At 36.8% G+C, this 20,670-nt stretch overlaps 1 pseudogene; it reads right to left on the minus strand.

The window, feature by feature from the left end:
- Positions 1–19,155: 19,155 nt before the first annotated feature.
- LOC133061317 (ATP synthase F(0) complex subunit C1, mitochondrial-like) lies at positions 19,156–19,739 on the minus strand (annotated as a pseudogene).
- Between the last annotated feature and the right edge of the window lie 931 nt (positions 19,740–20,670).

The raw sequence follows: 20,670 nt of genomic DNA on the forward strand, positions 1-20,670 counted from the left end.
TAACATTTAATACTCACAACAATGCTGTAAAATAGTCACTCTAAAAACACCTACTGTTTGCTAGGTATTGTGCTGCATGCTAGGGATATAGCAGTATGAAAAAGCAAAAAGATATGACACAGAAAAATAAGCTCCCCAGGTCAGTAGGTACCCAATATGCTACTGGAGAAAAATGGAGAAATAACTCCAGAAAAAGACAGAGACAGAGCCAAAGAAAAACAATGCCCAGTTGTGGATGTGACTGGTGATGGAGGTAAAATTTGAAGCTGTAAAGAACAATATTACATAGGAACCTGGAATGTTAGGTCCATGAATCAAGGTAAATTAGAAGTGGTCAAACAGGAGATGGCAAGAGTGAACATCAACGTTTTAGGAATCAGTGAACTAAAATGGACTGGAATGGGTGAATTTAATTCAGATGATCATTATATCTACAATTGTGGGCAAGAATCCCTTAGAAGAAATGGAGTGGCCATCATAGTCAACAAATGAGTCCAAAATGCAGCACTTGGGATGTGATCTCAAAAATGATAGAATGATCTCTGTTTGTTTCCAAGACAAACCATTCAATATCGTAGTAATCCAAGTCTATGCCCTAACCAGCTGAAGTTGAATGGTTCAATGAAGACATACAAGACCTTCTATAACTAACAATCAAAAATATGTCCTTTTCATTATAGGGGACTGGAATGCAAAAGTAGAAAGTCAAGAAACACCTGGAGTAACAGGCAAGTTTGGCCTTGGAGTACAAAATGAAGCAGGGCAATGGCTAACAGAGTTTTGCCAAGACAACACACTGGTCATAGCAAACACCCTCTTCTGACAGCACAAGAGAAGACTCTACACATGGACACCACCAGATGGTCAAGACTGAAACCAGATTGATTATATTCTTTGCAGCCAAAGATGGAGAAGCTCTATACAGTCAGCAAAAACAAGACTGGGAGCTGACTTTTGCTCAGCTCATGGACTCCTTATTGCCAAATTCAGACTTAACTTGAAGTAAGTAGAGAAAACCACTAGACCAATCAGGTATGACCTCAATCAAATCCTTTATGATTTTACAGTGGAAGTGACAAAAAGATTCAAGAAATTAGATTTGATAGACAGAGTGCCTGAAGAACTATGGTTGGCGGTTCGTCACATTGTACAGGAGGCAGTGATCAAGATCATCCCCAAGAAAAAGAAATGCAAAAAAGTGAAATGGTTGTCTGAGGAGTCCTTACAAATAGCTGAGAAAAGAAGAGACGCTAAAGGCAAAGGCAAAAAAGAAAGATAAACCCGTTTGAATGCAGAGTTCCAAAGAATAGCAAGGAGAGATAAGAAAGCCTTTCTCAGTGTCCAGTGCAAATAAATAGAGGAAAATCATAGAATAGGAAAGACTAGAGATCGCTTCAAGAAAATTCGAATACCAAGGGAACTTTTCATACAAAGATGGTCACAATAAAGGACAGAAATGGTATGGACCTAACAGATGCAGAAGATATTAAGAAGAGGTGGCAAGAATATACAGAAGAACTGTACAAAAAAAGATCTTAATGATCCAGATAACCATGATGGTGTGATCACTCACCTAGAGCCAAACATCCTGGAATGCAAAGTCAAGTGGGCCTTAGGAAGCATCACTATGAACAAAGCTAGTGGAGGTGAAGGAATTTCAGTTGAGCTATATCAAATCCTAAAAGATGATGCTGTTAAAGTGCTGCACTCAGTATGCCAGCAAATTTGGAAAACTCAGCAGTGGCCACAGAACTGGAAAAGGTCAGTTTTCTTTCCAATCCCAAAGAAAGGCAATGCCAAAGAATGTTCAAACTACCACACAATTACACTCATCTCACAGGCTTGCAAAGTAATGCTCAAAGTTCTCCAAGTGAGGCTTCAATAGTACATGAACCGAGAACTTCCAGATGTTCAAGCTGGATTTAGAAAAGGCAGAAGAACCAGAGATCAAATTGCCAGCATCCGCTGGATCATCAAAAAAGCAAGAGAGTTTCAGAAAAACATGTACTTCTACTTCATTGACTATGCTAAAGTCTTTGATTGTGTGGATCACAACAAACTGTAGAAAATTCTTCAAGAGATGGGAATATGAGACCATCTTGTCTGCCTCTTGAGAAATCTGTATGCAGGTCAAGAAGCAACAGTTAGAACTGCACATGGAAAAACAGACTATTTCCAAATTGGAAAAGGAGTACATCAAGGCTGTATATTGTCACCCTGCTTATTTAACTTATATGCAGAGTACATCACGTGAAATGCTGAGCTGGGTGAAACACAAGCTGGAATCCAGATTGCCAGGAGAAATATCAATAACCTCAGATATGCAGATGACATCACCTTTATGGCAGAAAGTGACGAACTAAAGAGTCTCTTGATGAAAGTGAAAGAGGAGAGTGAAAAATTGGCTTAAAACTCAGCATTCAGAAAATCAAGATCATGGCATCCAGTCCCATCACTTCATGGCAAATAGATGGGAAAATAAGGTAAACAGTGAGAGACTTTATTTTCTTGGACCTCCAAAATCAGTGCAGATGGTGACTGAAGCCATGAAATTAAGAGGCACTTGCTCCTTGGAAGAAAAGCTATGATCATCCTAGACAGCATGTTAAAAAGCAGAAACATTACTTTGCTGACAAAGGTCCATCTAGTCAAAATACTATGGTTTTCCTAGTAGTCATGTATGGTTGTGAGAGTTGGACCATAAAGAAAGCTGAACGCTGAAGAACTGATGCTTTTAAAACTGTGTTGTTGGAAAAGACTCTTGAGAATCCCTTGGCTTGCAAGAAGATCAAACCAGTCAAACCTAATGGAGGTCTGTCCTGAATATTCAATGGAAGGACTGATGCTGAAGCTGAGGCTCCAATACTTTGGCCACCTGATGCGAAGTATTGACTCATTGGGAAAGACCCTGATGTTGGGAAAGATTGAAGGCAGGAGGAGAAAGGGACGACAGAATGAAATGTTTGGACAGCATCACCGACTTGATGGACATGAGGTTGAGTAAGCTCCAGGAGTTGGTGATGGACAGGGAGGCATGGCGTGCTGCAGTCCATGGCGTTGCCAAGAGTCAGACACAACTGAGTGACTGAAGTGAACTGAACTAATGGCTCATACATGGATATGAATAGAATTTAGCCAAGCAAAGATAAATTTTCTAGACTTAAGGAGCAATGTATATGATGGTCCATAAGTAGAAGAGGAGCTGGCATTTCTTATGAACTAGAAGAAGTGTAGCATGTCTCTTTCTGCCACACTATAGACACAAAATCTGGCTTTCCAGAGACTGCCTAACAGTTTGGGTAATAGAACAAGTAGTTTAGGGAAGTTAACTGCGCGGGAAACAATGGGAGAACGAAAGAAAAGGGATACACACTGACATGTTTTCTCTCTAAAATAAATGATAGTGATGGTGGTGATGAAGATGATAATGCAACATGAAACGTTTACTGAGAACTTAGTTTATATCAGGTACCAATCAAAGCACTTTAAACTTACTTCATTTAATTCTCAAAACACTTCAAAATCTTAATGTACACAAGAGAATTTGAGTAACTTACAAACTGTGGCACTTTTATCATGTGACAGAGCCAGGCTTTGAACTGAGGTCTGCTGAAAGCAGAGCCGGCACTATTCAACCAGGTGGAGGCTGGGCTGACGGTTCAGAAAAGATAATATAAATGAGTTGATGACTACCTGATAAAGATAGCCTTTCAGAAAAGCAGATGGAAATTGCCAAGCACTATTAAAATTTGTAACTAGGTGATAGATTTGGTCTTGTGTGACTTTTTTCCCCTACATTCTTGAGTATAGGGTTGCAGTTTCAATGGTGCCTTAAAACGTATGCAGTAAAACACAGCTGGTAACTAACTTTAACTATAATTATTGGCCTTTTACCAGTATTTAAAGATGCATTGCATGGATCAGTGCTTTGAACTTTGCTTTTTAGTTTTTATCAACAGTGTACCATTACTTTGTAAAGACCTTTTCTTCACCTTTATTTAGATCTTGCACTGGTCTATAATTACATGAAACTAAAAATTCTTTATGGATTGATTTCCATAAATTACAAATATGTCATGTGTTATGTTAGTAGACAAAAGGTCAGCAAACCAATTTGTTACACCAGGAGCGCATTTACCAGAGCTTGGACAATGATCCGTTTGTTGGAAGCCTTCTGATTTTAACTCTTAAGCCTGGATTTTGACTGAAACAAAAATTGTATATGAAATGGAATTTAAATTACTCTTACCCATAGTAGTTAGAAAGTAACATACTTTGGATAGGCAGTTGTGAATTGGTCTTTGCTTGCAACACATCTATATTTAATTCAATATTCTGTGATAGAGAATAAATATATGGTATTTTATAACATACTAAATACATCAATTTCAAATTAATCCTGCTGTCAATATAAAACCTACTTCAATATATTAGTGTTATCTTAACAATAATGAACTATTACACATTATACAACTAGAAAAGTAAGCCAACTTCTCCCAGTGCCTTAAGTGGTCCTTAATAATCAATTTAAATGAATTCAATAAAATAGGTTTTAAATGGCACAAATGAAATAATTAAATTTCTAAGGGGAACTTATATTCTCTCTGTCAGCAGCTTGTTTGAACAATATTCATTAAGTACTTTTGATATTTTTCTGTTCTGCAAATGTAAACTCAAAAACTTCTGGTTCTTTCTTTAAAGTTTTCTGTTTCTGTTTCGAAACCCACAATAACCCTTGTATCTACAAATAACCTCACTTTTTCAATAATCCTGGAGTTGAAATGTTATAGATATCATTGACTTCCCATCTCCTTTCCTCTGTCACCCTACATTATGATGTTAAATTCTGTTTTATTTATTTTTTTGGCTATAGCACTGCTATCTTTTTCCTTCCTTTTGTGCCAGTCACTAACATCAGAGATCCATTTTATCTCATTTTGATGATTAACTGGTTTTTCCTGCCTTCAGTCCATAACACAAATGGACTGTATTGATATCAGTCCATATCAGTCCAATAGTATTGATATCAGATACTATTACTGAGACATTGGACTATTCATGACATGCCTTTCCTCAAATCATTCTACTGCCCGCAGGCTGGAGTCCCAAGCAACTTGGTATAAAATTCAGGGTTTAGGACATTCTTATCTTAGCCTACTGTATCACATTTCTCTTTCAGCTGTTGATTATTATGATTCTTAAATTTCTCATTACTCATCTCTCTCAAGTTATGCCTTGCTCATTTGTGGTTTTGCTTATTTCTGAAATTACCAGCTTCATTTTTGCCCATCAAAATCTTTTATAATTCAATATAAATTTATTTCAAGTTTGTGCATAGAAGTTATGACATTACTTATAATGTTGCAAATAACTATCAGCTATTTGTGTACATTTATTACTATTATTATAACTATATGTCCATTGTGTCACTCATTCTTCACATTATCTGCATGGCATATGTATTATGCTCCTTACTTCAAATAAATGACAGACTGAAGTTGACAGCTTAAAAAGCTTCCCAAGTTCAAGTGGCAAGCACTAAGAGAGGCCATCAAAGTTAAATCAAGTGACTCTCTTCCCAACCCAAGGATCAAACCTGGGTCTCCTGCATTGCAGGCATATTCTTAAATATCTGAGTCACCAGAGAAGCCCTCTAAAGCCACAGGACCTTGATACTCAATGGCTTTCCATAGCTACTTTCATTACATTTATACATCACCCAGTACATATTTATATATACACATGCATACAATATTACTGCAGTAATATAGATGGTAGATGTAACCTTTGTGATGTTAGTTTAGACCACTTGATGAGAGTGATAGAGGAGAGTGAAAAAACTGACTTAAAACTCATCATTCAATAAACCAAGATCATAGCATTCGGTCCCATCACTTCATGGCAAACAGATGGGAGAATAAGGGAAACAGTGACAGATTTTATTTTCTTGGGCTCCAAAATCACTGCAGATGGTGACTGCAGCCATGAAATTAAGAGACACTTGCTCCTTGAAAGAAAAGCTATGACCAACCTAGACAGCATATTAAAAAGCAGAGACATTACTTTGCTGACAACGGTCTGTCTAGTCACAAGTATGGTTTTTCCAGTAGTTATGTATGGTTGTGAGAGTTGGACCATAAAGAAAGCTGAGTGCCAAAGAATTGATGCCTTTGAACTGTGGTGCTGGAGAAGACTCTTAATAGTCCCTTGGACTGCAAGATCCAACCAGTCCATCCTAAAGGAAATCAGTCCTGAATATTCATTGGAAGGACTGATGCTTAAGCTGAAACTCCAGTACTTTGGCCACCTGATGCAAAGAACTATCTCATTGGAAAAGACCCTGCTGCTTGGAAGGATTGAAGGCAGGAGGAGAAAGGGATGACAGAGGATGAAATGGTTGGATGGCATCACCAACTCGGCGACATGAGTTTGAACAAGCTCCGGGAGTTGATGATGGACAGGGAAGCCTGGCATGCTGTAGTCCATGGGGTCACAAAGAGTCGGACATGACTGAGCGACTGAACTGAGATTGTCTTAGATTTCTCAGAAATATTCTGATCCTTAGCTAATTAATGGCATAATGAACAACTAGTATATTTTGTATTTCTTGAGTGACTTCTTGATGAAAGATGCCTGCTGTGCCTCACCCTGCATACAAAGGAATGAATGCCTCTGAAATGTGAGAGTGTTATCGCCAGCCTAAGAGTGTTTAGTTTTTGAATAGTTAATGGATTCTGCCTTTTGTGGTTGGACTTATAATCGGCAGTAGGTGTCTCAGAGTAAATTACAGAGGCTGACATTGGCAATGAAACAGAGCCTCTCCGGCGCTTTAAGAGTTTTGCTCTACTTTGAGTGACAACTAGGAATAACTTTGAGTAGTGCCCTGGCCACCCCGTGCTAGTATGTGGGTAGACAGCCGTGTGCTAAGTCAGAGCATCCAGAAATGGGGGGAAATCACAGGTGAAGCATTCAAGCTGTGAGGCAGCTTCAGTTGTCCCTTTGTTTCTCTTCCAGTTGAGAATCTTTTGTGTGCTTTTTTTTTCCAGTCATTTTCCTCTCTGCACTCTACTTTGCTAATTAAAATTCTAATCACTATGACAGCTAGAGGTAGGAAAAAAAAAATCATTCTTCCATGCTGGAGAAGGTAATTTCAAGGTGTTTTAGCTGCCAAAGGAACAAATGGAAATTAGACAAAGAACCTAGTTGTCTTAGGAGGACACATGAATTTTGTTTTTGCCTTCTGCCTAAAAATATATGAAAGTTTAGCAAAGACAATAGAATTCTTTTTGGCATTCTAATAATTCTAAATACATGAAAGTTAAACAATATGCTTTATCTTCCTACAGGTAAAGATTTTCTGATTAAAAAGTCTTTTGTACATTTGTTTGTGTCCAAAATGATTCACTGTTCTTGGGGTGAATTGAAGTACATCAAAGGTTTGACTTGGTCTCTGTGATATGTTGTTTCTGAAGGTGTTTCCTTTTAATCTTTGATTTTCATATTTTCATTAGACATTTAAAAGACTGGATATTCATATTTAGAACAAAGGGAAATTTGTGGTATTATTTTTTCCTGATTTAAATATTTTTCTAACTTCTTTAATAAAATTGATATACTAAATGTTTAATGCCAACTGATCTAGAAGGGTTAAATAAAATTGCATCCAATATGTACTTGAAAAATGATTTTTCTTCAAAGGTAGACTTTCTGAGAAGTTTCCCTACTAAATTAGTAATTGGACTGTGTTTCATATACGTCTACCAGGAATCCAGAAATAGTATAGGATTGGGAGAAGTTTACCAGATAATGTGCTGTCTAAATTGACTGACATTTAACTGATAGCTTAATTTTGTTAAATTGACTAGGTGCTTGTTAAAATATACTAAATTGGTGGTCTGATCCAATGTTATTTAAATCTAATTGAATATATGTTTTAAAAAGGATACTGTTAATCAACAAGCTAGTGCCCCATACTAGACATCCAGATACACACATAAGTCTACACACACAACACAAGGCCTCTAGAATTTTGTACTGTAATAAGGTCATTTATGGTATGATATAATTTTCAAAGAGAAGGTACTATGGTAACTTATGTTTCAAATTTTTATAGCCTCCAGTCAAATGAGAATTTATTTATGATTTGTTTATTTTTATTCATTCACTCATTAATTTCATAACCAAAGATTAGTGAGGATAAAACTATGCTGATTAAATAAAGCTTATATTCAATAATGGTTATAGTTACTCCTTTAAGGCCAAGTTCATTACTTTTATTTTATATACATGTATGTTTTAGGATCAAATATCTAGTATGATTCTTTATTAAAGTAAATCTTCAAGGTGTTATTTTATTAATAAGCTAAACTATGGTTTTTGTTGTTATTGTTCTTAAATGATTGGTTCACTAAGAATATCATTCAGTATGTAAGGATTTAATAACACACAGGTAACAAAGAGCTTGTAAGAACTCAGTGATTTGTGTGTTTGAACTCAAGAGGTTTATATTTGTAGAAATATTTGGAGAGAGTCCTACAGGACTCATATGTTGGGATGAAATATTAAAATCAACTAATGTCTTTTTTTAACTTGTGACATTTTACACAATCATGAATATATGATTTACTGTTATTTCATTGTAAAATGCTCTTTGAAGATACAATGCCTTGAGGAAGACAGCCTAAGGGAAATTTAATGGGTAGAAAGAGTATGGATACTAAGGCTGGTAGATTGAGAGAGTATGAAATTAATCATCAGATTTCCCAAAGCAGAAATAAACGATGTATCTGTGAATATCCCAATATCTATTGGGAGTGCATTAGATGGCAATTTAACTTTACAACAGATTATTTGGGGATCAGATCTGATATCTATCAGTAGATAGCTGGGTTGTCGTGAGAAAAATCGTGTAACTTCTTTATGCCTCAGTTTCCTCATCTATAAAAAAAATCAATAATACCATCTTTCAAACAGTACCTGTAAGCTATTTATAATTTTTCTAACACAGTTATGTATGAATACAAAGGATTGAGACTTTTTAGCTACTTTGACTAAAAACCTGGATCACTTACAGATTTTTGCCAATAATTGTGATAAACTTTTGTAACTGTTTCAGAATACAAGTTTTAATGCTGAGTATTGAGAGAGACAAAGGTGAACAAGGTTGCATAACTGACCTCAAGAATCATGTAGTAGTACAGACAGCTATGCCCATGGATAATTTGGTAAATGAGACAGGTGCTGACAAGTAGCTGAGTAGGGACCAAAGTAACTTCTCTAGTATAAATGCAGATAATTGTATTGTTTGTGTTATTGTTTGCCTGCTTTCACATCTATTCCAGTGGTTAATTTTAATATTACCTGAGAGTCTAACATGATCATGCACCTTAAGTCTTGTTAATGAACTTGCCTTCTCAACCTATAACCCCAGACAATTAGAATTTTTGTAGATATTCCAACATGACTTCCGGTCCACAAGGGGTAAAGTAACATACAATTTTTTCTAAACCAGGTGTGTGCTGAGTCATTTCAGTCTTGTCCAACTCTGCGACCTTATGGACTGTAGCCCACCATGCCCCTCTGTCCATGGAATTCTCCAGCAAGAATACTGGAATGGATTGCATTGCCCTTCTCCAGGAGATCTTCCCGGCCCAGGGATTGAGGTTGCATCTCTTAAATCTCCTGCATTATCAGATGGGTTCTTTACCACTAGCACCACTGAGAAAGGCCAAGCTGCCAAGACTTCCCTAAACCAGAGCACTTTGAGGGCAAAAGGGTAACCATTAATAATCATAGTAAAATAACAGTCAAAAGATATAAATCAGAACTTAGTTACCTTACCCAGAGGTCATCTTTTGGAAGTAATGATGGTAGCTTTCAATCTAGTTTCTGCCCGCATCCTAGCTCAGCTCTAACTCCTATTTCTGGCATTTCTGCTGCCCTTTGGATTTGAACTTTGAGTTTAGTCAATCTGGACTCTGCCTTAAACGGTTTGCTTCTCCTAATTTCTGTGCTTCTTGAGGCACCATACTTTCTTGGGGAAGACTCTGTATTTCATTCCAGCTTATTATATCTGTCCCTTACCACCATCATATTTGGCCCCTAAGATCTGCCAACTTCATAATGCTATTCAGTAAAACAATATCTGAATATCAGATCTAGGACTGAAGAAAAGGCTGCATAAAAGCTCCAATTCATTAAGAGTGGGAAGATAATTTACTTAAACATACAAAAATCTGATGGTAAAGGTTTATGTGTGTTAAGATTAGACATCCAATTTTGGCTATTATTAATTGTTGTTCAGTCACTCAGTCATATCTGACTCTTTGAGACCCCATGGAGTGCAGTATGCCAGGCTTCTCTGTCCTTCACCATCTCTTGGAGTTTGCTCAAACTCAAGTCCATCAAGTCAATGATGCCATCCAACCATCTTGTCCTCTGTTGTCCGCTTTTCCTCCTGCCCTCAATCTTTCCCAGCATCAGGGTCTTTTCCAATGTGTTGGCTCTTCACATCAGGTGGCCAAAGTGTTGGAGCAATCTCATCTTTCTATTAAATAATTGATTGATTGATCTGTTTATCCATCTATCTGTACATTGAGGGGGAAATGCCCTCATGTAGTTGGTCATTATTTTTTTCTAATTTTCTTTTACAAACCCTTGTGTGGAGGTCTGACTTTCAATAGATCACAATGAAGGAGTTGTTCTGCTATGTACAAAGCTGACCATTATTTTTATTATGTGTTTTCTCCCATATCTTCTCTCTCAATAGTCATGGATCACTCACAGCTTTCTCTACACATCGTCCTCAGAAAAAAGACTGGTGTGGTTGAAAACAAATCAGTCATTGCTCTAGCTCAGCTTTAAATTCTTTCAGGAGAATCTTTTTTTTTCCTCTTTTTAGTGTATCAGGGTAGAGAAACAAAAATAGTCTTGCAATCCATACTTTTCAGTCATAAGATTCAAAAATTTGAGAGAAACTTTCTACATTCCAAAAGTAAGACATCAAAATCATCTTTGATATCAAAATCCAAAAAGTCCGCTGTACTAAGAACATAGCATTTAATGAGAATTAAACATATATGTAGTAGTAAAAAAGCGGTGGATGACATAACACTTTATTATTTTTCCCTCTTAAAATGAGCACTTCTATATCCTTCTTAAAATAAGAATTAGATGATATGTTAAGAGGAAAAGTAAGAGAGGAGAGCCTCAGGATCAGACAAAGCAGAGAGCCTGTAAGAGGTCCCAACCCTACTTTTTCTTGGAGTGGATATCCTAGCAGGTGGTTGGGAAGGGAGTGATTTGAGGAAATGGGGTTAACTCCATAATGTTGGGACTCTGAGGTAGGAAGGACTCAAGATCTGCTTCTTGACTATAACCCTACGAAGACTCAAACTTGTATAGCATCCAGCAACTCTATGGGAGTCTTTGGAAGAGTACAAATGGCCTCTGGAACAGGGGAACCTGAGATGACCACTGAGTGTTCTTCGATTCAGCAGAGTTAAAAGGAAATAAGAAGAATCAAAAGGTGCCTCCAGAACAGTTGTCAGAATAATTATTTAAATGTATTTTAGGTACTAGGTACCACCAGGCCCAACCCATGTCTCTAACAAAAGCCTTGCAGTTTTCATGTATCATGGTAACTTCCCCAGCTTTCCATGGCTTCCATCCTGAGATGCAGCCTATGCTGCCATTTCTATCTGAGCTCTGGGTCAAACAACAAAATATCAGTCCCTAATATAGCCCAAAGAAAGGCCAGAATGTTGCAACCATGTTCCACATTTTCCCTTCTAGTCCATGAGTAGGAACTTGGAATTGAACAGTTTTCTCCTGATCACGTCACACCGCTATGGGGAGGGAGTGAAGTAAGGACAAGCAAAAACACCATGAAATTTTCTATCATTTTGGTGTGGCTTTTTCTTGACTGGCTGTTTGCTTGGTTGCTACAAATCTTTAACAAGTTTCTAGAGTTTCCAGAAGGTAATTTTAGTCAGTGGGTGGTTTACATGTTTGCATGGTGGAGTGAGAACCTGGAATTTCCTAGTCTACCATCTTGTTATCATCACCTCACAAAAGATGTTCTTAATTCATACTTTATCTATTGTCTAATAAACACTTGTGAGATGAGAATGAAGTCCTTTTTGGGTATGCAGAGATGCAGTGGATTTACCAGTCACAATCTCTTCTTGATAAATACTGCAATAGAATTTTAATAATAACATAATGAACACTCTGGGAAGAGAAATCAAAGAATAGTGTTAAAGTAAAAACACAGAAAATGTATGAATATATTTTAAAAATATTGATAAGTAATGGGAAACATAATAATAATTTAGAATAAGAATCCAAAATAACTCTAGAATGGTGGTTGATTGCACAGGAGACTAGAACAACATAGAGAAATGATGGCTTGCTATATTCTAGTGTTGTTCAGGATGGAGGCTGTAGTTCACCCTAGGTAATGATAGCAAAATGGAATCTTATATCTGGTAGAAATAACATGACTGGATTAAAAGCACTGATCCTAAGTAAAGTCCTAAAAGCCACAACGTGTAGAATATTAAAATAAATAATAATATACGATGTTGGAGAAGGCATAGTGAAATAGATAACCTTATAGACTTTAGCACAAACACAAAGTAACCTGGTCCCTAAGGTCAGTCATTTGATATTCATTTAGGATTACCAAGTACATAGAAATAAATTTATGTCTGGTATGGGAAGAAAAAGAATGCAATAATTAAGTGGCAGGCTAAATCAACAAATAGATGTGTGAATACAATTAAGATTCCCTAGAACAAGAAATTACAAAGTAAGGCTAACTCCAAAAATAGTATGCAAAGATTATCTGCCTACCTATTGATTCACCTGCCTAGCCACTTAACTAATTTTATTATTTGTTTGACTTTATTCATGTGTTATCTTTATGCATGTGTGTTTTTGTTAGTTCATAATTATAAGGGATTCTATGGGAAAAAAAATGATTATTTACACAACCTTTTGGGAGGACAGGAGCAGAGTTTTGGCATCATGAAATTCTCAGCTTTGGAACATTCCTTCCTCTGTTTCTTTTAACAGTCAGCAAGATAGGCTGACACAAGGGAAATGCCTGCCAAGGAATTTTAGAAGGAGGCAGTTTTTAATTAACAGGGGCCAGAGAAGGTGATAACCCCAAGGGGTAGTGAAGAGAAATTAACATGGAGAAGCAGTTCCACGCTTCTGTGGGTCCCCAAAGGCCAGCCGTATTAGTGGCGTCTGTTCTGATTGAACTTTTGCTGTGTCTTTTTATTGATTCACTTGTCAGAATCTGACAAAAGGACCGCTGTCCATCACTTGTTTGCTCAGAGTAGCAGGCTATGACTAGAAACTGCTTCCCTGTATAGCTGATTGCAGGGTGAAGGCTGTCATTTTGGTTATCATTTTACAGACATGATTAATGTTGCTGGGCTTTATGTAAGAATTAAGTATGTGTACACACACACAGCACAGAAGGCTTACTTACTCTGGATTGTTGAGCTCCTTTATTCTCTTAGTTCTCTTGCCTGTATTTTCTGAAAACTTCTTTAATTATTAAAATATTTTAAAATGCAATTTCAGGGATGATAATTACACTGACTGTTGCAGACATTTTTTTTTTCCTCCTGCCATTTATGAAATCCTTGGCTTTGGAAGCATTTTAAAAGAACAATGTCCTGTGAATAAATATTTCAAATTTCTCCCCCGAAGAGGAAAATGAATAGTAAATAAGGCATGTAAAGAGCCTGTGAAATCAGCTCATGTAGCAAAGAGAAGAAGGTGAAGGGATTTTCTTTTTTTTAAACTGCCTAAGAGGGTTCATTGAGCTGGCAAACCTAGGGTGGGCCCTAGGAGAGCTTTTGTATTGTTAGCCCAGTGGGAATAGAAACATTCTTCAAAGTATTTTAATAGCATTTTAAACGCTGTGTGGATCTTTCTGCTTCTATGAGAACCAAGCTTACTCTAGGATTCTATGTAAGTTTACCAGTTTCAAAATATGTGTTTCCTAAAACAAGGGCTGACTTCCTATACTTTTAAAGAGGTGATCATAATTATTTTTTCTAAATTCAAATAGTATTATTTCTTTTTTATTTACTTGAAACATAGTATTTATTAAGAACACTTTAAAAGAAAATAGTAAGGTCATCAGGAACCTGGTCATGATATATTCCATAGAGCTATTTTCTTTTTCTCTTTTTTTTAAGGAGTTTTGGACCCACTTGTAAAGAAATGACTTACCCAGTGTTACATATCACTCACATCTGAAGTTAATAAGCATCTAGATCTGTGTAACCATTAGCTACACTTAGCAATTTAGCCCTTGAAGTATGGTTAGTCTAAATTGAGATGTACCGTAAATATGAAGTACACTGTGGATTCTATAAATGTATTATAAAAAACAAGAATGTGAAATATCTCATTAATAACTTTTTATTTTGATTATATGTTGATATAATTTCTTTGATATATTGTGTTAAATATATTATTAAAGTTAATTTACCTTTTATAAAACTTTGAAATTATAACTACTAGAAAATTTAAAATTACATATGCATCTCACATTATCTTTCTATTGTACAGTATTATTTTGCATGCTAATTTGCTTCAGTCATTCTCAGGAATAGTAGTTACTATTTTCTTTGACACAATCTATATCTGGCACTTGATATGTGTTATCTCATTTAATCTCACAATGACCATTGAGATAAAAGTAATTTTAAATTCTGTATAGGCAAGAAGAGTAAGTTACTTAAGATTATGCAACTATGTAAACTATTTCACTCTTCTTTCAATAATTATTTTTGACTGCCTACATAGTATTATGCATAAGACTTGGTATTATGCATGGTCAATGCCCTATAATTAGTCTTTGATGTGAACTAGTATAGCTCTGGATAGATTTAGAAGGATTGAAACTCAAAGTGTTAGTCGCTCAGTCATGTCTGACTCTTTGTGACCCCATGGACTATAGTCTGCCAAGTTCCTCTGTCCATGGGATTCTCCAGGCAAGAAGATTGGAGTGGGTTGCCATTCCCTTCTCCAAGGGATCTTCCTGACCTAGGGATTAAACCCTGATCTCCCAATTTGCAGGCAGATTTTTTTGCCATCTGAGCTATCAGGGAAGCCCATAGAAGGTTGAAGAGTGCCAAATTAATTTTTGCAAGCTCTATTTAATTAGATGTATTAAGTTAAAACATTAAAGTGTTCATGGAAATCCCCATTTTCCATGGTAGGAAATGGTTTAGCAACATCTTGGATTTGTAAAAATGTTGAAGAGGAGACATTACATGAAAGAGATTGACAAATAGTGCTAAATTTAGAACAAACTCTGATGTTAAAGGAGAAGGAAATGGCATCCCACTCCAATGTTCTTGCCTGGAAAATCCCATGGACTGAGTAGCCTAGTGGGCTACAATCCATGGGGTTGCAGAATCAGACACGTCTAAGAGACTTCACCTGATGGCAAATGTAAGGTTTAAGACCTATATATCTTGGTTTGGGGGAAAATCAGCAGTTGTAGATCTAGACAATTCATATTTTCTGCAGAGCTGGATGTACTTTGTGGCATACAATATATTGCTCAGCAATGTCAAGTTAAGAGAAAAATCAGAACTGAGAAAGAAGATAGAGAGAGAACAGAGAGACTGAAGGAATGAGAGAGGTGAATGAATGAAGAATAGTTGTTTAATGTTTGTCTTATACCACCTGTGGGCACTGACAACTCTTCCTTTAACAATAAAAATTTTTGGAAAAGACTACTTATTCCTGGTCTAAGACGTTTCTGATCAAAGATGTAAAGGTAAAGGAGGTAGAGGAATAGACAGAAAATGCTTTTTTCTTTTTAATTGACTTGTTACAGACAATAAGGCATGGACACAGGATGAAGGAGAAACATGAGAAACTATCTTGAGATACATGAACATTCTTGAAATTTAAGATCTAGTTTCCTATATAAGATTTTATGAGCATCTGGACAATAGGAAAAGTATTCAAGAAGATAAAGCAACCAGATTCATTTATATATTGAAATACGAATTTCACAAACAGGAAAATGGTTCCATCTTTAAACTGTATTTTGCAGAAAATAGCTGTTGTGAAATTACTATTTTGTGTGCATTTTTATGTTCTATGCATATTTATAGAATTCATTTAGGAAAAACTATACTTTTTCTTATAGGTGGCCAAAATAATTTTCTTTAAAATTATTGATATTTAGAGGGTATTAAAATTACATATTTTTTAGAAGTTACATTCAATATATTGTTCACTTTTTAATTAAAAGTTTCAAAAATACTGATAGTATTGATGCTGTTTATTTAACTTCTACTAATATACAAAGCAGTCATATGTCCATGTCATTTGGTTTTCACACAAATGATGGTAGAAATCATTTCATTTTTTAAAACTGCTGAAGTTCCCAGTCATGTTAAGTAATATTTCCAAGTATAAGGCCAATAATGGGTGAGCAAGGATTTAAAGCAAAATTCAAGTGAAACTTATACTCATTTTCTTCCCTCACTGTTCATCAATGAAAATTATAATTAGAGTTAACTTTGAAGCCCTAAAATATGGGGTTTGTTTGCAGTTTGCATTGATTCTCATCTTGTTTCTTCCTAAATCTATTAGACTTTAATACCTAACTAGGCTTACAAAGAAAAAAACCTCAGTATCATTTTCTATTACTTCCTCTCATATCTACATGAATTATTTCTAGTCTACTCTTTTCCACATCCCCATCTTTGCCTTCTCCTGTTATTACTAACTGCCTTTGTTTAAGTTCTTTTCAAATTGCTTTTAGTATCCTTCATGGTTCTTGTTCCCAGAATCTTCCCTCTTTAATCTGTCGTCCATGTTGCCACCATAGCTATTTTTCTAAAATACACATTTGATTGTATTATTTCATTTCTTTAAAATCTTAGGAAGATGTACTTTGTTTCCTTAGACTTTAAGTTCAAACTCTTTGGGAAGGTATTCAGTGCCTCAACCTGTCTTTTTGGAGTAAGCTCCCACTTTGCCTACATTAGCCAACTATTTCCAGGCATACTGAAACTATGCAATAACTTCTCCATGCGCCATTGGGAATTAAACATCTGAATCCTGCCAGTGGAGTACCATTTCACCACATGTGTGTGGTCACAGCCAGAGATGAATTCATACCAGATCCCTGAGGCCTGAAGGCTTTGTACCCTCTGGTTGTTACTTGATGATTCCGATCCACACTGCCAGATCTTTGTAAACCCTAAGTTTTACCTGATAGATTCCAGAAAAAGTGCCTGGAGGGACTTTCACCTTTTCCATCTCCAAATAAAATCTGAAACCACTTCCTTCTGGAAAATGTGAACCTGGTACTGATGTTTCTTTTTTAATTTTTTCTGTATTGTCCTCATTTAGGTCAAAACCATAGATGTTGAGAAAACATTTGTTATTTCTGAAAACAAATACTAGAAAAAGTATTGACAGATGATATTTTAATTGCTTTGGTCTCTCAAGTGATTAAACAATCATGAAACTTCTATTTAACAACGACTTGAGGTACTTTGTATTCTTGCCTCAGAGTGGAGCAGTTTCTAGCTATTAATGCTGTGATTGATTTTTCCATATCAAATACAATGTCACAGTCTATTGTTTCCATAGCAAGCATACAGTATCTGCCTTCAAATTCAGACTATGATCCTGCACTAGCCAGTAATACTTCATATGACCACATCCTTCCATTACAAGTATGACTGGATTAATATTGATTTTGTTCCCCCTTGTCCAAGACTGAAGGTCTGTCTTTATAGCAATAATTTACCAAGGTGGCATATAAGGATGCGCTTACTTCTCCTTATGTTCATGGTAAAGATTATTGCTTTGTCTGAAATCAGTTTCTGCTATTTTTAACCCATAAATAGTTTGAAAGGGTAACATGCTTTGCAGCTCTAGCCATTTATGCGGCCATATGTTTATAATAACATCTTGGAGCTTTCAGAAAGCTTTGAGCTTTTATTATATATGAAACTTTAGAAAACTTTAGAAAAACTTCTGCCGTGAAGCTGGCAAAAATATGTATCACCATAATTGGAATGGAGTATGATTCAGCTAAATTTAATGTTATGGAATTGGTGACACTCACTGTAGAATTAAAAAATGAGTGTCACCTATTTTATAACATTAAATTCTGTTACCTTTAAGACAAACATTTAAGTTACAGTCCATGGGTCTACAAAAGAGTCAGACATGACTTAGTAACTAAATGACAACAACAAATAGTATAGTATATAAGGTCAAATTAGGTAAACTCAAGGAATAATGTAATTACGTTTAATATTTATAGTGCTTACTTTACTGTTAGAAGAATGTAAAAGGAAAATCATCAGAAACTAAAATAATTACTGTAAGCTTCAAGGAGAAGTAAAACTTTGTGTTTTGAAGGATGGGTATGTTTCAGTTCAGTTCAGTTCAGTCGCTCAGTTGTGTCTGACTCTTTGTAACCCCATGGACTGCAGCCCACCAGGCCTCCCTGTCCATCAACAACTCCTGGAGCTTACTCAAACTCATGTCCATTGAGTTGGTGATGCCATCCAACCATCTCATCCTCTGTTGTCCCCTTTTCTTTCTGCCTTCAATCTTTCCCAGCACCTGGGTCTTTTCTAATGGGTCAGTTCTTCATATCAGGAGGCCAAAGTATTGGAGTTTCAGCTTCAGCATCAGTCCTTCCAATGAATATTCAGGACTGCTCTCCTTTAGGATGGACTGGTTGGATCTCCTTGCAGTCCAAGGGACTCTCAAGAGTCTTCTCCAACACCATAGTTCAAAAGCATCAATTCTTCGGCACTCAGCTTTCTTTATAGTCCAACTCTAACATCCATACCTGACTACTGGAAAAACCATAGCTTTGACTAAATGGACCTTTGTTGGCAAAGTAATGTCTCTGCTTTTTAATATGCTCTCTAGGTTGGTCATAACTTTTCTTCCAAGGAGCAAGTGTCTTTTAATTTCATGGCGGCAGTCACCATCTGCAGTGATTTTGGAGACCAGAAAAATAAAGTCAGCCACTGTTTCCACTGTTTCCCCATCTATTTGCCATGAAGTGATGGGACTGGATGCCATGATCTTAGTTTTCTGAATGTTGAGTTTTTTTTTTTTTTTTTTTTTTTTTTAGAGAAACGTTGTGTTTAATGGTAAAGGTTAGCACACTCCAGCACGGGGCATGGCCTGGAGTCGAAACAGCAGGGGTGGGTAGGTGACTTCCACGGAGCCTCACATGGCGAAGAGGATGAGGAAGGCGACCATCAAACAGAAGAGTCCCATAGCCTCAGACAGGGCAAAACCGAGAATGGCATAGGAGAAGAGCTGCTGCTTCAGAGACGGGTTCCTGGCATAGCCAATGATCAAGCTGCCAAACACTGTTCCAATACCGGCCCCTGAACCAGCCACACCAACTGTGGCAGCCCCAGCACCATTAAATTTGGCTGCTGTGTCAATGTCCCGGGAGACAACACTGGTCTGGAATTCCCGCTGGGCCACCTGCAAGTGGGCCACTGCCGTAGGAAGGCTGTACAGATGGGATCTCTGGCCTACTCAGGAAGGAGGCAGACACAGGCCTGATCAGACCCCTGGTACAAGAGCGGATCAGAGCAGGAGAAATGAGTAGTGCCCCGGTGGTCTGCATTTTTTTGTCTGTACTCCCACTGCCCTGCTGCCCCTGCTCAGACCACAGCGCTCGCCCGGCTCAAGGTGACTGCCTCTGAATGTTGAGTTTTAAGGCAATGTTTTTACTCTCCTGTTTCACTTCCATCAAGAGGCTCTTTAGTTCTTCGCTTCCTGCCGTAAGGGTGGTATCATCTGCATATCTGAGGTTATTGATATTTCTCCTGGCAATCTTGATTCCAGCTTGTGCTTCGTCCAGCCCAGCGTTTCTCATGAAGTACTCTGCATATAAGTTAAATAAGCAGGGTGACAATATACAGCCTTGACATACTCCTTTCCCTATTTGCAACCAGTCTGTTGTTCCATGTCCAGTTCTAACTGCTGCTTATTGACCTGCTTGCAGTAAGTTTAATATAAGTTTTAGTATAGCAATAAAGGAGAGTGAGGGCATCCTAGGCAAAGAAACGCTCTTGGGCAAAGCTGTCAAGATAGGGATAGGTGTACATTGGGGCTTTGGTGAAAGGAAATTTTGTAGATTGTATTTGGACAAACCACTAAGCCACCAGGGAAGCATGGGGTTGGCCAAAATGTTCATTCATGTTTTTCTGTAAGATCTTATGGAAAAACCCAAACAGACTTTTTGGCTGACTCAGTATATCCACCCAGGATACAGTAAGCTCCTAAATAGTGTGTGTATATATATATATATATATGGAAAATCAATATTAGTTATACCTGAATTTGTATTATCATCCCTATTTTTCATGGAGTATATTTCTAAAAAATACAATGATAGGCCCAAAGAACAGAAAGATTTTAATTGTTAATATTTTGCCAAATATTCCTAATTCCTATTCCTACCATCAGCCCATTGTTGGTGAGTATTTCCCCCAAGGGATGGGTGAATAGGAATAAAAGATATTTTGAATAAAGACATGATTTTATAAATTGGGCAAAGAAAGCTAAGGGAATGTCTTGTCCATTCCCATACTCCCCTCATCCTCCACCACATTTTCTAATTTC

This window comes from Dama dama, chromosome 9, assembly GCF_033118175.1.
Source record: "Dama dama isolate Ldn47 chromosome 9, ASM3311817v1, whole genome shotgun sequence".
Taxonomy (NCBI): Eukaryota; Metazoa; Chordata; class Mammalia; order Artiodactyla; family Cervidae; genus Dama; species Dama dama.